The sequence below is a fragment of the Anser anser genome (assembly GCF_964211835.1).
Source record: "Anser anser genome assembly, chromosome: 1".
Lineage (NCBI taxonomy): Eukaryota > Metazoa > Chordata > Aves > Anseriformes > Anatidae > Anser > Anser anser.
In genome coordinates this window covers 51,389,476-51,410,999 of record NC_139720.1, presented here as the reverse complement: position 1 = coordinate 51,410,999, position 21,524 = coordinate 51,389,476, and the positions used below count along the sequence as shown (strand labels likewise).

Here is a 21,524-nt window from a genome sequence, read left to right as displayed (position 1 = left end):
CAAATGTCCATTTCCTTGTCCTTGATCCTGCTTATTTCACTTCCTGCTGAAGACTAACCTTTTCAAGCAACCCAACTGAGAAGTCTGGGGTTATTCTCCCCTTCCCCCACACCATTTAAGTGTGTATTTGTAGTTACGTGACTTTCAGCATTCCTTACCACAAAGGCAGAAATTTTTGATTTTGAAGTTGAGATTACACACTTTAGAGACACTAAGTCACCATCAAAAGAAAAGGTGACATGGAAAAGAACAATTTGACATAATTTTGATATTAATTTCATCTTGCCGCATTGATGTACGCATTAGGAACAGGAATAGGTTCTCATATAGATGGAATGATAGCATTTAGCGTGTTGCATATACAGCTGAGACACTTTGCTACAGACTGACTTTTTCCAGATAATTAACAAAGATTATCTGAACAGTTGTGGTGGTCTCACACTGACAGATAGCTACGTTCCTATATAGGTCCGTACCATGGGATCCATCCTTCATGAATGGATTGCTCCAGCACAGGTCCCCCACAGGTGACAGCTCCCACCAGGCCTTCTGCTCCTGTGTGGGTTCTTCTCCATGGGCTGCAGCTCCGGCCTGGGGCCTTCTCCTGTGGGGGCTGTCCATGGGCCGCAGCCTCCTCCAGGCCACATCCACCTGCTCCACCGGGGGCTCCTCCATGGGCTGTAGCGTGGAGATCTGCTCCGTGTGGGACCCATGGGCTGCAGGGGCACAGCCTGCTCCACCAGGGGCCTTTTCACAGGGTGCAGGGGAACTTCTGCTCTAGCACCTGGGGCATCTCCTGCCCTCCTTCTGCAGCTGACCTTGGTGTCTTTCTCTCTACATTTTCTCACTCCTCTCTCTCCCAGATGCTGTGGCACAGCATTTTTTCCTCTTTTTTTTTTTTTCTTTTTCCTTTTATTTTTTTTTCCTTCCATCACTCATTGGCTTGTTCCTTGGCCAGTGGCAGGTCCCTTTTGGAGCCACCTGGAACTGGCTCTTACCTGACATGGAGCAGGTTCTGGGCTCTTCTCACAAAGACTACAGCTACAGCACTCCCCTCCTCCATCTCCTGTCTGCCCACTCCACTGTCAAAACTTTGCCAAGTTAGCCCAATATGACAGTATACTTGCTTTCCTACATTTCAATCAATTCATAGTCAACATGCTCTCCATCTTACTTCTTGTGCCCTGGTGAGACTGAATTAATGTATTTCCAGAGATTATTAGGGTGATTAGCTATAAGAATATGCATGACAAGTTCCAGAAATAGCCCATGGCTCTTCTAAGATCCATCTATAAAATGAGTAAAACAGAATTAATTTACACAGACGACTCATTCTATCTGTTATAGATGTTCTTAATTTTAAAACTTGATAGTTTCAAATAAGACATTATATGGATGGAAAGAAGGGTCAAGAGAATTCTGTTAAATTTTTCATTCTAACAATTTTGGCTAATTCTGAACTAGTTTGGACAACTCCCTGTATTACGAGAATTTCACTACACATACCAACAATAATAACTGGAGATGTTCATATGTTATATTAGGTTGATATGGTTGGTAAATATTGACCTTCAAAAATGTAACCAATACAATTTATCATTAGTCTCAAGAACAGAAGATTATTTTCCTTTGGTGAGAAATGTTTTTGTTTCTTACTTTTTTTTATTCATCTTTCAGAAAGTATGAAAGAAGATTTTTATTCTGTGCTTGGTCCTATTAATACGAAAATGGCAATAAAAACAAAACAAAACAAAAAGAAAACACAAGAAAACACAAATAAATTTGATGTAAACTATAACTATGCAAAGACTTATACTTTATTTGTTAAAGGTTGAAAAAAAATCCCCTAAAAGATGGATTCTAAACAGTAAGAAAAGCACTCAAGTACTGGTCTACTCACAGTATGTCAGGAGCAAAGGAGCTACAGTAGCCAAAGTATTATTATCATTTTCAGTATAGAGGGTTACTTTATGTAGGTTTGTACAAAATACATCTTCATATATAGTTTTCACTTCAATCACTATTGCTTTAGATTTAAATGCAGATCTTTGTATTTTTTTCTTCGATGTAGATGTTTTCTGCTCTTAGAGAGTATTTAATAATTTTCTACAATGAAAATATCTGTAAAAAGTACACATACTCACTCTGAAAGATGTAAGATTTAAGATTAAAAAATACTTATTTTTTCATTTCTTTTACACTTGAGAATATTTCTGTTACTGTCTGCATTTACTTCAGGTTTTGCATGTAAATTATCTTTTCAATCCAACCACGCAAGATACGACATTCTAGTGTGCAAGACTGTAGTGCTATAGCCTGAAGGGCTCTCGTTCAGGACTCAAGCATGACTACATAACTCCAGGAATCAAAGGAAAAAAAAAAATGATTCCTGAAGATTTAGATTCATCTAGATGTTCCTTTAAAAAATACTTTGGGGAAATCAGTTTAAAATAGAGTGACATTCAGGCTTTCAAAACATCAACTGAAAAGAGAGTGAACGGAATATCCAATGACTTTTTTCAATAACAAAAGTTATAAAGAAAGCTACTGTTGACAGTTAACCATTTCGCACACTAATACTGTTCTTAGCAAGCTGAGTGTTATATATATTTTTCTCTCTTCATTGTCTACACTTTCCTGCCACTAAATAACTGAGTTTAATTTCTCAAAGTCAAACCACTATTCTGATCCATGCCTTCAATGCCAGCTTTCAAAAAAGACTGTTTTGCACAAACTCTTTACAATATTTTACAAAAAGGGCAGTTTACTTATACTTCTTGTCAATTACAAATATATAATTATAAATGGGAAATTACCTTTTTGACAATATTTCCCTTTCTCACATACTTTTAAGAACATAACTCTTCACATTCCAGCCTCTAGACTAATGACCATTAGCCTAAGAAATTTGTGCCTCCCTACTAATTTTTAAGTATATGTATACAAAAGTTCACATTTAACCATCTTTCTGATGTTATGAAGTATCTACAAAGCTACTTTTAGGTCCTTAGAGACAAACAATAATGTGCAAAGATAAAAGAAATTGGGATCCTTTCCCTTCCCTAAACAAGTCCTGTAATGCAATTCCATAATACGAGACCTTAGCCAGCAGTCGATCAAATCTAGAGATGATCTGCAAAGCACAGAGAAATAAGTGCCCGCACAGATTTCTGGTTTGTTGTAACTCTCATTATGTACTAGGCAAACCACATAAGATCTAAAAATCACTGAATTATCATTATAAGAATTTTAAGATTTGAGATATGAGATTTGATTCTATCCTCAGAGTCATTCAGATTTTCCATTTGTTCTTATGCAGATTTGTACTAGCAGTTCCATCATTTTTCATTATTAATAATTTCATTATAATGTTGTGGGATTTTTCGGCTTAACAGAAATTTTAGATGTATTAAAATGGAATTTTATTCACATGGGATCTTTTAGGTTGGGGGATTGCATCTGAATCCAAATTGGATTCAGTAGCTGTAGCACATTTGCTCCAAGCTTTACACCTAAAGCAGATGGAAGCAATATTGCATCAGGAAATGAACCTTTTCAAATTACAATAGTTTATGATGTTCATCTGCATTTTAATCAGATATAAAGGATTTATTCCTAAAATACATCAAGAAACACTATTTTCAACTCCTGAAATGCATCAGAGAGTTTATGACCAATCAAGTAAAATATGTTGCACATTTTCACTGTGTATATCTTTCTCTCTGCGGTATTACATGGATATAGGTATTGGTGATTTTACTAGCAACTATATATAAACCCATTGAAATAGAGACCAGAAAGTGATTTCATATTCCAAATCCACTTTGTTAAAGATTTAGCTCCCAAGATTGACAACAACAAGATAAATTTAAAACCATAAAATATTATTTTTATTTGAAATACAGTGCAATACAATAGAAGCAGATAATTAAAACAGATAATATGTAGTCAGACTTGGAAAACTGCATGATTTGAAGGTACAGAACAGAAAGACTTGTCATTATTTCTTCTTGTGACCCGAGAAGGCATGAATTGAAATTAGTTTTTGTCATGCACAAAGACTGAATGGTGAAATTCAAATCACCACCTGAAAAATACGTTTCACATTCCTGACCAATAAGACCATTATTTCCAAAATAGTCCATTTTTTTAACATTTTTTTTTCAGGAAAATTGTTTTCTCTGTTGAGTTATAATTACTAGTTTTTATTCATAGAGTAACGATAAGTCAAGTATAAGAGAAGTTCAGTGTCCTAGAAAAAAAATGCACATAGCAGATTGCCAACAGCAACTTATTTAAGTCAACTATTGTTGAAAGTAAATTCAAGTAAAAATTTTAACAATTTATTTTCAAGCTATGTTATCTGAAAAATGAGATGTTACTATTGGACTGCAAAAGTTTGGAAAAGGAATGTGGAACAGAAACATTTATATTACCTCATTAAAAGAAAAAAAAAAGGGAAAAAAGTCACCTATATGGCCACAATATAACAGTGGTGGCAAAACTAATGATAATATCTATTAACACTAAATAAATGCTTGTTTTCTACCTAGAAAAACAACAATAACAAAATAACAACACACAAAAACACAGCATCATAAAAGTTGGTCTTTTTTTCCAATTCCTTAATTGTTTGGTGAAGCAGAGGTGATACATTTATTTTATCTGGACACTTTTCTCCACTATTACTTTATTGACACTAACATTAATGCACAGTTAGTACTTTTTTTTAATTCCAGGTTTTAGTCTTTCATTATGATAATTTTTAGTGTGCTTATGAAATTCAGATAGTAGCAATTTTTTTTTTTTTTAACCTTTGATTGCTCAGAACGGATGCATCCTATCTCTAAAGTTATTTATTCTACAGATTTGCATGCTTTCAAGAAATTGACAAGGTTTCTCACATGAACCTATTTTATAAATGTGATGGAAGGTCCATGATATATCAGAAAAGACAATCCCTGAAAAACACTTCTGTAGCTTCAAGTCTCTACAAGAGAGATTACTTTTCTGGGAAACACAAAATTTTCAACAATTGATTTTACTAATGTTGTGATTGAAATTGGATTTTTCTGTGTCAAAAAGGAAAATAATTGACAGGAGAGATTTAATCAAATATGAAATGAGAATAATACTAGAAGAGAAGTTAGCAGAAAAGTAAAGAGAGTAAAACAGATTTCTGATATTACTGAGTGGTAGTAGAAAAATATATTCAAGTAACATTTAATTATTAATGGCATAGAAAAGTCAATCTAAAGAATAGTAGCAGATGGAGAGTGTGCATAATGTTGATACAGCATTTCAGGAAAATAGTTTTGCTTCAAAACATTGTGATAAAATCCTTTGCAAATAACAGCTGACATAGTTTAGAAACAGTATTTTAAAAACACTTCATATTTTATGTGTCACTCAACATTTTTCACATAAGCAAGGAAGCAGTTTCTATCAGGAGGATTTGGGAATTCTGTATAATGATGAGGAATGATTTCCAAGTGTTTTTAAACACAAGTACACAGACACACAACAGAGAAAAGTCTTCTTAAAATAATTAATACTCCATACTCAATACAATACATACATACAATAACAATACTTCTTAAAATAACTAATACTAAGGTAACAAGCTTCACCTAAATTAAATTATGTCAAACCCTGACATAATTGCTTTCTCGGCCTTACGCTCATTTAACTCTTTCCATTTCACTTGATTATTTGTATTAAGCTTGCCCAATCTTTGTTTTCTGCTTAAAAAAGACAAATGAATACATCACAGGAGAGATACATTCACCTTATGAAGCAATTTTCTTAGAGTTATACAGGGCACCCCAATATTCATTGGCATCTAATACATTTGAAAACTTGGATTATTGTTTTACTGATCCAAAGACACATAAAGAGAAAAAAACTGTTTGAAATTCAGCTTATTTCCCCCCCCCTTTTTTTTTTTTTGAAAAAAATAAAAAAATCACAGCTTAGAAACCACCACAAACAAGTTGAACTACTTAATACGTTTTAAAATAGATTACAAAGATACTCTCCCCTTTCGGGTTTTAGACATTTTAATGCATAATAGCAGTGCCACCTTCTAAACACAGAGGTTTTCATTTTCTAAAATCTATTTATTTTAATGCTTAAACTTTTACTTACCTTTTAACTTTGCCAAATCTAACAGTTGTCTGAAGAGGTGGTTACTGTATCAAGGCCACATAATGAGGTTCAAGATACAGCTGTTCCTCTAGAAATAAACAGCAGACAAAAATGAAATCCATGTAAATCTTTCAGAATACTTTATTTTCTCTCACTTTCTATACAATGGTTCACCAAACACAGTCATTTTATTGTGTACAAAATAGTAAAAAACAGATAAGTTTAGCATGCTGTTCTCTAGTGTTAACACAGGTTGATACAAACACCGTGAATGAGTAATTATTGGGAATAAAAATTTTCAGAGAGTAAACAAACATTCTGGAAGCAGAACTGCAGAATTTGCATTCCTTAAATGTGGTGACTATCCTAGCAATTTCATATGCATACCCCTGATTGTTTCAGTGGAGCAGTGACACTTCCATATGTCTAGAAAGTTTAAAGCTGTAAAAGTGCAAGACAAAACTTGAAGTATCCTTTGCCCAAAGTAGAATTGAGCAGAACCATCACTGCATTTTTTTTTTTCTCATTTACATGATGAAGAGTGTCAGTGGTCCAGACCACAAATACTTGTAAGCAGCGTACCACAAGGGTCCATACTGGGGCTAGTACTGTTCAGTGTCTTCAATACTGAATCATGCGTAGAACCACAGAATCATAGAATGATTGCAAGGGTTGCAAGGGACCTTAAAGATCATTTAGTTCCAACCCTGCTTCCATAGGCAGGGACACCTTCCACTAGACCAGGTCGCTCCCTTAAACACTTCCAGGGATCTACATCTACATCTACATCTTCTCTGGGCAACCTGTTCCAGTGCCTCACCACCCTCTGAGCAAAGAATTTCTTCCTAAAATCTAATTTAAGTCTGCCCTCTTTCATTTTAAAGCCATTAACCCTTGCCTTAATTCTACAATCCCTGATAAAGATTCCCTGCACAGCTTTCATGTAGGTCCCCTTTAAGTACTGGCAGGCTGCTGTAAGGTCTCTCTGGAGATTCCTCTTCTCTAGACTAAATAACCTCATCTCTCTCAGCCTTTCTTTGTAGGAGACATGTTCTAGCCCTTTGATCTTTTCTGTTGCATTCCTCTGGACATGCTGTGTGCTTCTGTTGCCTTCCTCTGGACAGGTCCATGTGTTTCTTATTCTGCAGGCCCTTAATCTGAGTGTAGTACTCCAGGTGGGGTCTCGAGAGTCGAGTAGAGGGAGAGAATCACCTCTCTCAACCTGCTAGCTACACTTCTTTTGATGCAGCACATGGTTGGTTTCCTGGGTTACAAGCACACATTGCTGACTCATGATCTTTTTATCCAACAATATCCCCCAGCCCTTTTCTGCAGGGCTGCTATCAATCCACTCATTGCCCAGTCTGTATACATGTTTTGGATTGCCCTGACCCAGGTTTAGAAACTTGCATTTGGCCTTGTTGAACTGCTTCATTGTGTTGAACTGCTTCATTCATGTTGTTTGCACTGGCCCACCTCTTGAGTCTGTCAAGAGCCTTCTGGATGGTATCCTTTCCCTCCAGTACGGCAATTCCACCATTCAACTTGGTGTTGTTGGCAAACTTGCTGATAGTACACTCAATCCTATTGTCCAGGTCACTGACAAAGATGTTAAATAGTGTTGGAACCAATAGTGACACCTGAAGAACAACACTCCTTGTTGTTTTTGTTTGTTTTCAAAAATAGAAATGAAATTACAATTTTATTGGCAGGGGGGAGAATACTGCTTTATTGTGAAGAAGGACTCAGATGTTCAAAGAATTACCAAAAGCTATGGAATAAGCTGCTTTTGATTGCTTCTTATATATTAGTAGTTGCCTTTCAACTAAAAAATGGGTGTCTGAAGCTAAATACATCATGTGAACATACCATAAAGAACCCATGGAGCATCACAATCTTCCTTGTAGTAGATGTTTGCTACCCTACAGAGTCTGAAAACTACATTTATTGAAATGAAACTAGGGATGAAAAATGAGGGCATAATACATTAAGGTTCAACTTTCCAGGAGATGACAGGCCATTCAGACAGAAAAGTACTTATTTTGTATTGGCTTAAATCAAGCAAAAATTATAGCTTTTTTTTTTTTTTTAGTTTAGACTGTGACCTCTGGTGATAGGATACATATAATTTTTATTTTCCTTTCAGCAACTCTTTATGCTGAAATACATTAATTTTCAATAGATAGAAAGTTCTATTTCCATGTTTATATCAATACTATTTGTTTAAATTAGATTTTAATAGGAAATACACAATCAAATTGCACTTACCTGGAAATATTTTTATGAGCCAAAAACTTACCAGTAAAATAAAAACCAATTGAGGTAATGATATAACAAAACTTACTGAATGGTCTAGTACTATAGTCTATCCTATTCTCTGCAAAAAAGTTCACTAGATTTTTGTTCATCATAATAGAAGAGACATCTTAGGAAAAATATCTCAAAGCTTATATAAGAATACAAAGAGATAATATATAAATCTGGAGTGTTTGAAGTAGTTTGAATTTGGATTTCTCACAGATTCAGGATCTAAACAGAAATTCATGAGACAAAAGGAAAAATTTCAGATTAGAACTTGGGCTCTTCCAAGTTCTTGTCACTTTTTGTGGCTAACAACTTATCTGCTGCAAACAACATACAGAAGCATTCCCAGAAATCTCACTGTACGTTTGATAAGGCAACCTAGATGACTGTACATTTGAAAAGGCAACCTAAATGGTATGTTAAATTTCGGTAGTTCTGCTATGTCTATCACTCAGTCTGCTTATTTGATATTGCTTATTTGTCTTGTAGAAGACACATAGCAAGCAGTCCTGAATACCATGATAGCATTATCATGAAAGCAAGAAGCTTTATCACCTAGGTACTCTTGTGCTTAGCCCTTTCTTATATGATCCTTCAGACTGTGGTGAATATAAAATGACTTACCTAACTTAGAAACAAATTCCCACAACAACAACAACAATAATAAAATAATAATATGGCAAAATTGATTCTGAAAATGTGTATCAAGGACAAGTTTGTTACTAAAACATAGTAAGAGAATGTATGGAAACTTGGGGGGGGGGGGTGTTGTTGATTTGTTTTTGTTTTTTTTTCATGTAAACATGCATAAAATCCCTAAAACACTGTCTGGCTTCATGGTATAGTTATGTAAGTTCTTCCTCCTGGTCTATATTTTGAATATCACCTTACTATTAACATTTCTCAGATGTTAGATATGTCCAGTAGAAGTCACTCACCACTTAGCTGCTGAACATAATTTGTCATGTAGAAAATAGCCTTGGAACTAATAGACATAGGTCATATGACTGTATCAGTCTCAGACTTCAGTCTCTGAAGGTTTCTTGCCAAGGTACACAACAAAGCAACAAAGGTCAAGGTCTGCAGGTAATATGATAAGCACATGTTGTATTAGCAAACCAATTGGTTTGCTTGTTGGTTTGTTTCTTGTTTTTTAGTAAAAATAAATAAATAAAATTGAACTAGTCAAAGTGATAACGAAATCTAAGTAAGAAGAGTATTAGTACTCAAACAATACTAATTCAAATTCATCCATAAAAGAAACACTTCCCCCTTAAGCAATTGGTTTTATTTCATATAAAGACTTATAAGTGCAGTAAAACAATAATTCTGCCCTGGATGAAGTTGCATTAAAATCAGAACTTGCCATGTTCTTAAAGCTCTTTCTCTGTATGTATGTAGGCCTGTATATTCTACAACAGCGGAATTTGCATATACTGTCTATGTGTCAATTTCAATTCTCAAACTCTAAGAAAAATAAACAAGTCTATATTGTTTGGAGTAGAGTATGAATCTGAAAGAATTTAAACATTTTCTTTTTGATACACTTAAGAAAAAAATGCATTGGAAATTCACATTATATAGAATATTAATTATACATACTAAAGTAAAAAAAATGCTCAAAATGATATCTTGAAGAAAGTCAGAAATTATAGCTAACAGACAAACTAAACAACACTGCAAATAACCCTAGTGCTTTAATTTGTCTTTGTAGTTGATTATGGTAAGGCAAATGAGTACTCTGATAAGTTCAGCGACTGAAGAAAAGTCTGTGAAAACATTAGATCAACACTGTGTACTGGCTAGAATTATTTTTAGGGATCTTAGGTCAAAAAACCACACATGCAGTGCTACAGGCTTGAGACAGAGTGGCTGGAAAGCTGTGCAGAGGAAAAGGATCTGGGGGTGTTGGTCGATGCTCACCTGAACATCAGCTGGCAGTATGTTCAGGTGGCCAAGAACGCCAATGACATCCTGGCTTGTATCAAGAATAGTGTAGCCAGTAGGACCAGGGAGGTGATCATCCCCCTGTACTCTGCTCTGGTGAGGCCACACCTCAAATACTCACTTTTGGTCCCCTCAGTACAAGAAGGACATTGAGGCCCTGGAGTATGTCCAGAGAAGGACTACGAAGATGCAGAAGGGTCTGGAACATAGGTGTCTTATGAGGAACGGGTGAGGGAACTGGGGTTATTGAGTCTGGAGAAGAGGAGGCTCAGGGGAGACCTTATTGCACTCTACAGCTACCTGAAAGGAAGATGTGGGGAGCTGGGGTTCGGCCTCTTCTCACAGATAACGAGCAATAGGACTAGAGGGAATGGCCTCAAGTTGCACCAGGGAAGGTTTAGGTTGGAAATTAGGAGACAATTATTCTCAGAAAGAGTAGTCAGGCATTGGAACGGGTTGCCCAGGGAGGTGGTGGAGTCACTGCCCCTGGGGGTGTTTAAGGAAAGGCTGAACATGGTGCTCAGGGACATGGTTTAGTGGGTGATATTAATGGTAGGTGGATGGTTGGACCAGATGATCTTGGAGGTCTTTTCCAACCTTAATGATTCTATGGTTCGATAAGTTAGTTGAAATGCAAAAGAATTCTATGATCAACTGATGTTATACAAAATTTTCTTTCTTGAACAGTATTAAAGCTGGAATTTTGCTATTTACTATTCAATAACAAACTCGTCAATGTAGATCTTGTAAAATACCAAAATGCACCACAGCTGCAGAAAAGGATTAGCCAAAATGGAAGCATCTAAACTGCCTCTGAACAGGAATTGGTGGGACAACTTAGAGTATATAGAAATGAGTTTATTCTATGAAGACACGTTTAGGGAAATACATGATGCAGCACCTACTAGTCTGTGTTCTTGTGCAAGAGGTGTACAATTCCAGCAACTTAATGCACGCTGCAGAGAGGATAGTTCTATTATTGCTATTCTATGACTCTTTGGTCATATCTGTCTTTCAATAACATATGTAAAATTTCTATTTATCCAATAGCAAATGAACATCTAGGAATAGAATGTCTGATACTCTTCAAATGATATTTGGAACAGAACAAGAAAGTAAAGAAGAACTGTAATATGTACACATTACAAGAGATTTTATTTTGTTGAAACTCTGAACCACTGAACCTCTACTCATCAGAAGACCACTATACTTGATTGCCATCCACCTGGTTCAGAAATATAGAGGTTTATGGCACAGTTATTAATACTGACTCAAATATATTGTAGTAAATATCTTCCCTTTGAAAAGCTATTTGATAAATATTCATTTAACAAATGAAAACAAATGTGTTCCATTAGAAAATCTATAAAATCATATGCTTTCAGTGTCAAAACAAACCTACCAAATGCCAAGATTTCACTGTAACATTATGAGTTAAGCATAATGTACTGTGACATTCAACAGTATCTGATAAAATTAAATGTAAAGGAGAACAGTAAAATAAAAGTCTAACACCATACTGATAAGCATTCATATGTAAAATATGACTAAGCTCTGAATTTGCATAGCCAATTTACAAATATAGATAAAATTCTTGACATCAACTGAAATAAGACAAAATTAATGAAAGGGATTGCAACAAAATGTTAGAGACAGTGACATACTGACTAGAAAAGGAAAAATCCAAGCCTAATAAGAGACATTAATAAAATAAATAAATAAATAAATAAATAAAAAATTAAAAAAGGGAAGGGAAGGGAAGGGAAGGGAAGGGAAGGGAAGGGAAGGGAAGGGAAGGGAAGGGAAGGGAAGGGAAGGGAAGGGAAGGGAAGGGAAGGGAAGGGAAGGGAAGGGAAGGGAAGGGAAGGGAAGGGAAGGGAAGGGAAGGGAAGGGAAGGGAAGGGAAGGGAAGGGAAGGGAAGGGAAGGGAAGGGAAGGGAAGGGAAGGGAAGGGAAGGGAAGGGAAGGGAAGGGAAGGGAAGGGAAGGGAAGGGAAGGGAAGGGAAGGGAAGGGAAGGGGAAAAAAAACATCAAAAGGAAAAAAAGTAACTGAAGAGGAATTGAATAACAATAATCTTTACACTATTGCACTTTATTTATTTATTTATTTTAGTGCAACCTCCTCCTACCCTCCTAACATGTGGTGTCTCTTGTGCCTAAATTGGCTCTTGCAGCTTGATGTTTGACAATTATGATAAAGCTCAACTGTCTCTTATACTTATTGCATATTTTTTCATTCAGTGTATGATTCCAGTATATGACTTATGTTTTACAAATGAGAGTTCATCCAAACAAACAATTGCTTTTATTGGAAATGCTTGTAACCTCTGAAAAGTCAGATTTTATTAAGACTACACATTGACATTATGAGATACATGTCTCCAAATAACGTAATCAAAACTACCCAGGATGAGCTCTTTCTGTAAAAAAAATAAATAAATATGTAGCATCCAAAGAAAGGACAATATTTATGGTATATACATAGTCACGACAATTAACTGTACTTAAATTAAACCTACTGTGTCAAATATAGGTCTTAAAAGAAATCATTACAAAAATGAACATTTTCAAATAAAATACAACAAAAATTTCAGGTCTTGTTTCTTGTGGAAATTTTATAACTATTTTTTGAATCACTAACAATATCATGTTGCAATCAGACCTATTTACTATTTAGAAAAGAATATATATAATTAAAACTGTTCAAATCATCCTGATCTCATAACTTCTGTACCTTAGAATGCAATATATACTGCAAAAACTATGCTCTAGGATGATTTTAAGTGAAACATGTCTTACTGAACTATGGTATAGATACATAAGAATAGTCTAGATATGCAAATGAAATTAGCTTACAGGATATCTAGTGTTTTGTTCTTAAACCATACTTATATTGCTCTCCCACTTGGTGTTCTCCCAGTTGTTTTTTGTGTATATACTTAAAGTATAGTAATATACCAGTCAAAGCTTACAGGAAAAATTATATGTGTCTCCGTATATGTGTCTCCATTCGTTTTGGTTCATTCAGACATATAGACAAGGAAACAAACAAACAAACAAATAATAATAATAATAACAAACATTCTTACATAATTCTTCACACCGGGTGTGACAGAAAACTGTACTGTTTGTGATGGATTCTAATGTATATTCATATTCTAAGAGTTAGGGGAGAAAATAATACTTCTGGTGTGAAACAGCTGTCAGAGAAGATTAAGCAAACAGGTTCTTGCTAACAGCTTTAGTTGCATTCTCTAACAAATCACACAAGCTGAAAAAAAATCACGTTAAAAGGTTACTGTAAATGGTTACTGTTTGAGAGAACAAAGCTGAGGAAGGATGAAAGTGTGACTTGGTAATGAGCTGACTTTAGGGTCAAAAGCATGAAAAAGATATGTTTCTAACCTTCTAGTTGTTAACCTTCATGTTAAAAGTTGTATATTGAATGTTATAAGGTGAGAGCTATGGACGAACAATCCTAGAAACTATTGAAACAGATTTTTATAGGTATAGAGTCAGTAGCTATCAGCAGTTCCTGCTACTGGAAAATACAACTCGGATTTTACAGATACAGTTTTCAGCTCTGTTTCAATAGTTTTAATTAGTAGCCAAACTAATCTAATAAAATTATAGTCAAAAGTAGCCATCAAGAGGAGGAGGAGAAGTATAAATCTGATAGTCCTCGTCAGTGCAGTAAAACACTAGTAAAGATTATGATCTACCAGTAATTTTGAGATTTCTTTTTAATTAATTCATTTTGGTCCAAATTGAATGAAGCAGTACATTTCTCCCAGATTTCCTGTGGTAAAAGTATCCTAGCATTTTTAAGTTACTCATTCTTTCAGATTTAAAAATAAATACATAAATTATGGGACTTCCAAGTTTCAGATGTAGCTTTGCAGCAGGAACCTCTGAAAGGATTTCAGTTCTTCCTGCTGTATAGATTGGTGCCAGAACAAGTTGCGGAAGCAGGCATACCAAGCTTTAAGGTATAAAAACTTTATGAGAGGGTGTAAGTTATTTAACTGGTTCATGCAGCCATGTTTGCCTTTAGGAACCAAAAAACAACAACAACAAGAACAACAAAACCCCATGTAAACATTTCTCAACAATATAAACAGTCAAACCTCTGTAAAAGGAAAAAGGTTGTCATAAGCTTTTCTAGCTACCAAAAAAATAGAAAAGTTTCACATAAGTTTGTGCGAACGTGTTTGTTCATGTATAAATAATATTGTATGTGTGTAAGAAATACATGATATAAGAGGAGAATTTGAGGGCATTAGTTTTCAAAATATATAACTGAAAATATCAAGGTCTCACAACCTTGAATTATATCTGTTTTGTGATAAGAGTGCTTATAACTCAATAGCAATGCAGAATCACGTTTTACCTTTGACTCTTCATTTTTTAGTCTGCGCTGTACTCTATCTCCTGCCAGCATAACTGCTTAACTTTATGTATTTAGTTAAGTCTGTGCTGTACTCTTATTTCCTACTAGCATAACTGCTTAACTTTATTTATTTCCACAAAGATAGTTTAGTCTAATATGTCCGTTATGGGCCCATTAAAGTGAGGTTTCTAAGGAATGATCCATATCAGTTGTCTTTCATCATTCCCATCTCAGCTGTTTTTCTTTTTCCTTCTTCTCCCAAAACACTGCTGGAAAAATTAGAGACAACACGAGCACTTACTCATTTGCCACCTATACAGTAGTACAGTAGTCCCTACCATTTTTCTTTTTAAACACCTTCCATCCTATCCCAGTTACAGGTCAGCTTTATTTATTTATTTATTTTTAATGGTGTTTCATGAATTCTCCTCAGACAAAATATCTAGCTTTGTATTTATAATTAATGCATAACTTTCCCACTGTGAAAGCTATGAGACATTTGGCTATTCAGTTTCCATTATATTTTGATCTCCTAAATGTAGTCCTCCTCTCTGTCCTTGAGAGGATACTTTCAGACTGCACACAAACATGAAAAAGTGGCAAGTATCCTTCTCTGAATTCTTTACAAATTATTTACAGCTCTTCCTATCACACTTTAGCCTATTAAATCTTGTAGATAGATATTTGTGCATCAAAACACCAAACTGTCTGATTTTCATGTAGGTTATCTCAAATGTATAAATCTGTTGATGTAGTTCACAAGACTAAGAGGATTACTTCAAGTTTTGTGAAATCCTCAGAATAAAGTCTCTGTATTTATAATACTTTTGCATACCTAAACAGCCTGAGCACCCCAAGAATAAGTGGACTTTCTCCCTTTTGTGGCTGAGATAAAAGGGTTTAGAGAAGCACAGTGATGCCTTATCTCAGCCTGTACTGAATTTATTGCAGGCTGAAATAAGTAAGTTCCTTTGCCAGTCCACATTTCATGAACATTTAATCCATTCTGAGCACTACAAAGAGCTACATTATTTATTTGCTTGTGACCTTTTTATATGGTGTTACCTTTACATGCAAAGGGATGGTCCTATAATTCAGCTTAAAGTTCAGTGTTATCTTTATTTCAAAGCATTTCTACATCTTAAGCTCTCTAGATGATATACAATGTAAAATCTTTCCTAATGGGTCCCAGAGAGCAAGGTTGATAAAAAGTATTCTTATATCAAAAGCTCTACTTCAGCCATCTGTATGTTCATCTGAAATGACAATACTTTTTTAATAGAGGCTCTCAGGAACTCAAGATGTTTATTAGAGATGCACTGCTGAATGACAGCTATATAAAGAAAGAAAAAGGACACCCCATTGTTAGTAGATTGTCCATGTTGCATCAGAAATACTAACATATCTGGCATAAAGCTAATTGCCAGGCAGCAAAAGGGAAACATTTATTTAGATTCTTCACTCTTGATTAGCTAGATTACATAATATAATTATATTGAAAGATCATATAAGGAAAAGATGCAAATCAAAACAGGAAATAAAAATCATACTTGTAGGGTTTTGTTTTTTTTCAGACTGTATTCAACCTTTTTGAAAATTTTAAATTAACCTTCGTAGAATATATGACAATCTTTAACTGTAAATAGAGAAACTGAAGTGTAATTTCTTAAAGAGACAATGAAATAGAGTTTAATTTAACTAGGAAAAAATTACTGCAACAGTAAATAACTGAATTTGATGATAAATAAGGCTCCTCCAGTTCACTAGTATTCTGACATCTATTTAATAACGTATTGTAAATATATCCTCAGCAGTGTGCTTTCATGCAAAACTGAAACAAAACCCATAATTTTGTCCACAATTTTTCTTTCTTCTTCAAATCACCTCAAAAATGGTAATACATTCGCAATGACAATCCTTCATTCTTTGCTCATAACATTTCCAAAGCAAAAAAAGTTCATAAATTTGTGTGTTTGTGTGTGTGTGTTAGTAAACTATCATTTGTCCCTGTGAGAGAGAGTCCCATCTCCCACCGCACTAAATGGTTAAGTATCTTGTGAATTAGTTCCTGTTTAATTCAATGGCACATTTCTATCTCTCTCTCACTTTGTTAGATCATAAACACAGTTTGAAACATCAGGTAGATGTAAGAAATATCATTGTTACAGTTATTTGAAAATGGGTCAAGAATCACCTAATTTACAGACAAAAAGTAAAATACACAAGAACAAAGGTCATAACAAAGGAACTCCCACAGTGATAATCTGTGGAAGCAATTCCTTTGAAGGCTAAACTTAATTGTAACTTTTTTGAATGATGAGTAAAATTTAGATGAATTTATTATTTCCCAGCTATTTTCATCAGTGTTCACTCACCATTAATCTGTGTTACAACAGAAAAGGAAAATTTCCCTAATGACTTGAACTTCAGATATCCCAACAATTAATGTCTAAAGTCTTTCAAGGGGAAGGGAAGGGAAGGGAAGGGAAGGGAAGGGAAGGGAAGGGAAGGGAAGGGAAGGGAAGGGAAGGGAAGGGAAGGGAAGGGAAGGGAAGGGAAGGGAAGGGAAGGGAAGGGAAGGGAAGGGAAGGGAAGGGAAGGGAAGGGAAGGGAAGGGAAGGGAAGGGAAGGGAAGGGAAGGGAAGGGAAGGGAAGGGAAGGGAAGGGAAGGGAAGGGAAGGGAAGGGAAGGGAAGGGAAGGGAAGGGAAGGGAAGGGAAGGGAAGGGAAGGGAAGGGAAGGGAAGGGAAGGGAAGGGAAGGGAAGGGAAGGGAAGGGAAGGGAAGGGAAGGGAAGGGAAGGGAAGGGAAGGGAAGGGAAGGGAAGGGAAGGGAAGGGAAGGGAAGGGAAGGGAAGGGAAGGGAAGGGAAGGGAAGGGAAGGGAAGGGAAGGGAAGGGAAGGGAAGGGAAGGGAAGGGAAGGGAAGGGAAGGGAAGGGAAGGGAAGGGAAGGGAAGGGAAGGGAAGGGAAGGGAAGGGAAGGGAAGGGAAGGGAAGGGAAGGGAAGGGAAGGGAAGGGAAGGGAAGGGAAGGGAAGGGAAGGGAAAGTCACAGGAAAATCAATAAACCATTAACTTGAAAAATCTGTCTAAGGACAGAGGAGATAAGTAACACAATTTTAATGGTATAATTCTATTCCAAATTAACTATATTTATTGGATACGGTTTTCGGGGGAGGTAATTTTAGCTATTAGATCATTTATATTACGAAGGGTGAAATGTCATATAAGATTGGTCTAAGAAACCACATAAGGTGCTGCAAGACAAAGTATCAAACTCCACAAAGAAGTTAAAGTATTAAAAAAGAGAAACACTGTAAAGGAGACAGCCCATTTCTGAGCTTAGAGTTCAAAAGAGTATTTACAATACACTTCTTCACTGAAATACAAACATAAAAATAAAAGCAAAATCCCATCCTCAACCAGCAATTGCTAAAGAAAGGCGTTCCTGCAGACTGGCAATGCAGTATGAGTTTCCTATCTCTAGATTTTTTCATTTGACACGATAAACGTTAAAAGTAAGTGTTACACTTCATATGCAGTAAGAACATAACAAAGACAAAGTTAAGAATTTGTGAATTGGGTAGACAGTCTCCTATCTGTGAATTTCGGATTTTCACTTTGATTCCTGTGTGTGTGACATAAATAAATGAATATGCCCAGACAGAAAAAACTCTGTGCAACAGTCATCCTCTGCCTATGTAAGAACACATTTTGTTTGTCTTTTAGTTGAAACTCAGCTAAATTTAAGTGAGTTAATTGATGGTGTTTTAGCCCTATATTCACATAATCTTTATTAATAATTTTTTTCTTTAAAAATGTACTACTTTACTACTTTACAGTAAAACATACATATTTTTGTGAAAATACATGATCCTAAGGTAATTATATACTTTGTTGATATACTTTATTACAATCTTCGTAATGTGTTGGTGATATCACAAAACATCATTATGTAATTGGCTTCAGCAAAAACATGGAGCATCTTTAGCAATGTGGATGTTACCAAGTTATTCTGGCACCAAACCCTAAAGACTGGGATCTAGAAGACTGGAAGGTTCAAGCAGGAGAGTATGAACCAAATATCTCACAAATAGTATTGTTTTAGTCTGCCAAGTCATGTATTCTTTACACCCTCCAGTCGCTGAGGAACTGAGCTTTGTAGGCCTGTAGAAAGCAATTTAAGACTCCATGCTGAGCATTTTTAATAAACTTCTGCAGTTATTCATGGCATTATAGCTGTTTCATCATGATATATCTAACAAAGCACAGCACAGAACAGGGAACACCACAGACTCATATCAAGTCTTCAAAACTTCAGAGAAATGTCTGCAACAATTGGATGAAAGTTAGAATAGCTGACATTCAGGTCCTGGACCAGTACAACACATTTTACACCAAACTAATTTGATTAATTATGAAGTCTTGGGAAACAGCTTGGCTCAGAAAAGTTTCTTAATCTCTGCTTCATTATGTCTCCCATGTCTAACTTTTTATTTATTTATTTATTTTCTGTCTCAGTATCTAAGTCTTATTAAGTTTAATTCACTTATTAAGTTTTATTATAGTCATTAGTATATGAGAAAAACTTAGCTCCTTAAAGGGCAGGAAAAAAAATCTTCCCTGATTTAAGAGTTTAGCTTCAACTAGCAGTTGTTAAGCAATGAAAAAAAAAAAAAAATGTCAGTAAAGTAATACTTAGGCCTCTAAAAATATAGAGTGTGTTGTTTTTTTCCCTTCATTGAGTTACTTGAAGAGATCTTTTCGTGTAAGGATCTTCATATGAGGAATTTTAAATATCCTTAGAAGAAAGTTAGTCATGCATACCTGACATGCTGCTTGTCATCCAACAAGTAAACAGGATGCTTTATGCATAAACATTAGCATATAATGAAAATAGATCCCTGAAATAGCATGCCGAAAATTTTCCATCATCCTAGAAATCTATATTGTAATCAAACAAACAAACAAAACTTAAATGGTTATTTTTGTAAATCTCAGTTACAGATCACAAACTATTTAGCAAAACAGTAACTAAGAAGGAAGAAAGCCTAAAAATCCATGCCATTCAGTAGACATTAGACAGGCTGTGAGACATGAAATTAGAGAAAGAGGGACATCACAAAAACAGTGATGCCAGAGCAGAAGTAGGTTTAGTGGCATTTCTGAGGATGGTAAAGAAGTTAACCATCAGTAAGGATATAAGGTTGCTAAAGGACACAGGGTTTGCATCTTGACTCCTAAGTAAGGTGTGATAATTATCTCAAAGCTAATTAAATTATTATCACATGAAAATTTTATCTACTTATTTTTTTATGCCTTAAATTACATGACAGGCAGAAATTTCTATTTATCAGAAATCAAAACAAATAATGAAAGTATTTGGAAGAACTCTGAATTTCATGTTCTGAATAATATCACAAGTCTTCCTGTTTTAGAAGTGTAAGTGCATATACTAAATAAGAGTGACTTTCAGCCTCTGAAATCCTCACAGATCACCTTAATTTTTTAGTAGGCTTTGAAAAATCAAGACACAGACAGATTGCATTATTCATATTTTCATGTTGCTGGAAATAACTCTTTTATGACCTTTTCATCAAGGTCATATTAATATGCATAGTTTTTTAAATTATTATTATTTTTAATGTGATAAAAGTAAAAGTAATTAAAGGTTTAACCTAAGTGTAATTATATACAATTTTAAAATATATACACATAAGAATACACATATAAACAGAGAAAGTAGAAACAGAATTTTGTTCAAAAAGGTGGCAAAACAACCATAAGACTTGTTTTCACCAAATTATTGTTACCTATATGCAACTTCTTCCAAACAAACAAAAATAAAAATAAAAATAAAATAAAAATAAAAGGCTCTGCAACTCCTTTGGAGTAAGTACTTTTTCATGTTCCCAGATGTGGAAGGTATTTAATAACAGACAAGGGCTGAGCTACTCCATCAGATGCATCTGACAGAGAGAAATGGCTATGTTAAAATGTTTCAAAACATGATGGACCTTTTGTCCATTTTTATCCCCTTTACAAGAGGTTAGAAATCCAAAGCTGCAGATTGCAACAATATAGGAATGGTGTACGGATTCAGCTCACTATTCTGCAGATCTTCTCCCTGGTGAACTGTTTGGAGAAGAGGTTGAAGAGGACAACTTGCTGAGTACTGATGACTATACTCAATTTCACGTATAGCAATGACCTGTCATCAGGGAGCAGGTAAGGTGAAGACCTGGTTTAGGTTACTGCTGGAATTATAGGAAAAGGGAAAGAGGAATAAATAAATCAGCTTGTGAGTCCTGAGAAGGTCATTGTGTTTTAAGGGCACTTTCCTACCTTGTTTTTGCAGTCCGCTCTGTAGACTGAATGGCTTGAGCAACTAGGAGGATCTATCAGTTATCTCAAAGACTTGAACCCAGACTAAGTAGTTAGAAAAAGGAGGACTCACCAGAACATTAAGTGCAGCCAAGAGTTGTATGACAAATTTGTATCTCTTATTCCCTTAGAATAAAGACCAACCTTATTTCAGAAATGTTTTAAACCTAGTCTGAGTCTTCTTAACCTGTCTTAAATCTCTTTCTTATTGTTCTCCATGTGTGAAGTTACTGAAACTGCAGTCTGCAGGTACAAGAATGGTCTAGAATGGTCTAGGACGCTTCTGTCCCTGGGAAGATGATTTTGAACATCTGCTTTCTCTCTCTCTAAGATCTATGGTGAAAAAACAAACAAA

The 21,524-nt window shown here is 35.2% G+C and overlaps 1 protein-coding gene across 9 annotated transcripts in view; it reads right to left on the bottom strand.

Annotated features, from left to right (window-relative positions):
- The window catches only part of MGAT4C (MGAT4 family member C), a 427,868-nt gene that overhangs the window by 323,775 nt on the left and 82,569 nt on the right, over window positions 1–21,524 (bottom strand). For all 9 annotated transcript variants that reach the window (XM_083820113.1, XM_083820112.1, XM_083820103.1 and 6 more), the window contains one exon: window positions 6,148–6,235. The gene's annotated coding sequence lies outside the window, so the exon portion shown is untranslated. The remainder of the gene's footprint in view (window positions 1–6,147; window positions 6,236–21,524) is intronic.